Raw genomic sequence first — 1,816 nt, 5'->3', positions numbered from 1 at the left:
CTTACTGCCCCACATATCTTTATCAGCCTCTTTCAGGCTGCACTTATTTGGGGGTAGAAATGTAGTGGAAATGTTGTCACCATCTGCAGGCACAGATTCAGGTGTAGCAGCCTTTGCTGTAGGCCTTAGACTGCAAAACAGGGCCTTGCTCACTGCCTGTCTTGAGGCAGTGCTATGGAAGACCCACCAGGCCTGGGGCTATCCCAGTAGTGTTGATGGGCAGGAAGGAACCTGTCACTCCTCTCAYTGCTGCTCCTTTTCTTGCTGGGAGGTGATGGTAGCCCCTGCCCTTTGCCTCCAGCAGTCCTCTCCCCACGGGGAGGGAAGAAAACATGGCTGTGGTTAACAAGGAATAGTTAAGAACAAGTAAAAGGCAGCGAATGATGGTCTGTGCTCTCTGTCCAATGCTGCCTCCTCCTCCAAGAGATGTGCTGAATTCCCATAGCAAGAGATGTCCCTTGCTTTCCCATCCATGGCCTCCCTCCTCCCTGTGCTCCAATTACATTGGCTGTCTGGGGAGAGAAGTGTCCCAGCTCCTGAACACTCAGTGAATCCAAAAACCTCTCAATGGGTGGTTTTCTTTTTGGATCTGCTCCCAAGATTAATACAGGCACTCGCGCGTAGGGCCAGCATGCTAGAAATCTCTCTCCAGAGAACTAGAGCTAGATCCATGGTTGTGCCACTGTAAATGAACAAGCAATACAACAGGGGATGCAGGTTGTTGGTATGCAAATTTGCCAAGCTTGCACCTTCTTTGGAGTGTGGAGGGATGTCCAAGTAACCTGTCTCTGTGTCACAGACACACAACAACATTCCCAGCTCTCTGGACCAACAAATGTCCAAATAGCTTCAAGGAGAGGAAACACAGTGGAGACTGCTACTTAGTTTTTGGATTATGGACTACCATAGCTTGAAGGTTTGCTAAGAAGCAACCATACCAAAACAGCCAGCAGGCACATGAGGCTGTCTCACACCAAAGGGACTGGGAGGATGGTTGCTCTCCTTGAAAACCTAGATTCATGGCAGCTTTCTGGCCATTTTAAGTAAATCTTAAAGGCAATAACAAGAGCAATAGTGATAGGATCTTTTCTTTTATGGCTCCTCATGTGCTTGTGGTACACACATGCTCTTGGCACCTAATGAAGGGTTTGCCCAGAGGATAGGGCCAACTCAGTTTTCACTGCTGTAGCTTTCATCAGACGATGCTTTCTATCACTGCTTGTAGCCAGGCCTATGGCAAAATTTGCAGGGAACTTTGGCAGTTCACGCTCCGAAATTGAGATTTTTGGGAGGGGAATGAAATCAGGGCAAGGTCAGACTGCAAGGACCYGCTGCAAGTTTATGCTACCTGTGGAATTTGGGGGCTGGAAATGGCTTTTTTTTTCCCTGAGGAGCCAAGGGTGTTAGGGCTTTGTACCCACAAAAGGGTTAGCTGGAAGCAAGGGCGGGATGGGGAAGCGTATAAGTTATGTACTCCAAATTATGGATTTCTAATATCCCACTGTGTTACAGTTTCCCAACTCGTGTTTTCCACCAGCCTGTGGTTCCTCATGACTTGGCTGCACTTATATAATTTCCTTGGGCAGCTCTGCCCTGCTGGATGAACCACATCATAATTTGGGGTGCCTGAGTCCAGGATCTAGAGCCTGGGATGTTTTGAGTGCAGATAATGTAGGGGCTACTCTGATTCCYTTCAGTTCACAGTGACAAGTTGGTTTCTGCCTGTGTCTTCAGGAGGGGAAGGACCTGTTAAAGGTGCACCACACTCTTCTGGCTCCAAACAGCCCTCCACCACATGGTTATTTGGGGCAATACT

Source organism: Nothoprocta perdicaria, unplaced genomic scaffold (assembly GCF_003342845.1).
Source record: "Nothoprocta perdicaria isolate Ctin4 unplaced genomic scaffold, notPer1 scaffold_653, whole genome shotgun sequence".
In the NCBI taxonomy this organism is placed as follows: domain Eukaryota; kingdom Metazoa; phylum Chordata; class Aves; order Tinamiformes; family Tinamidae; genus Nothoprocta; species Nothoprocta perdicaria.
The sequence above is the reverse complement of the archived record's forward strand: the minus strand, read 5'-3'. Positions refer to the sequence as shown.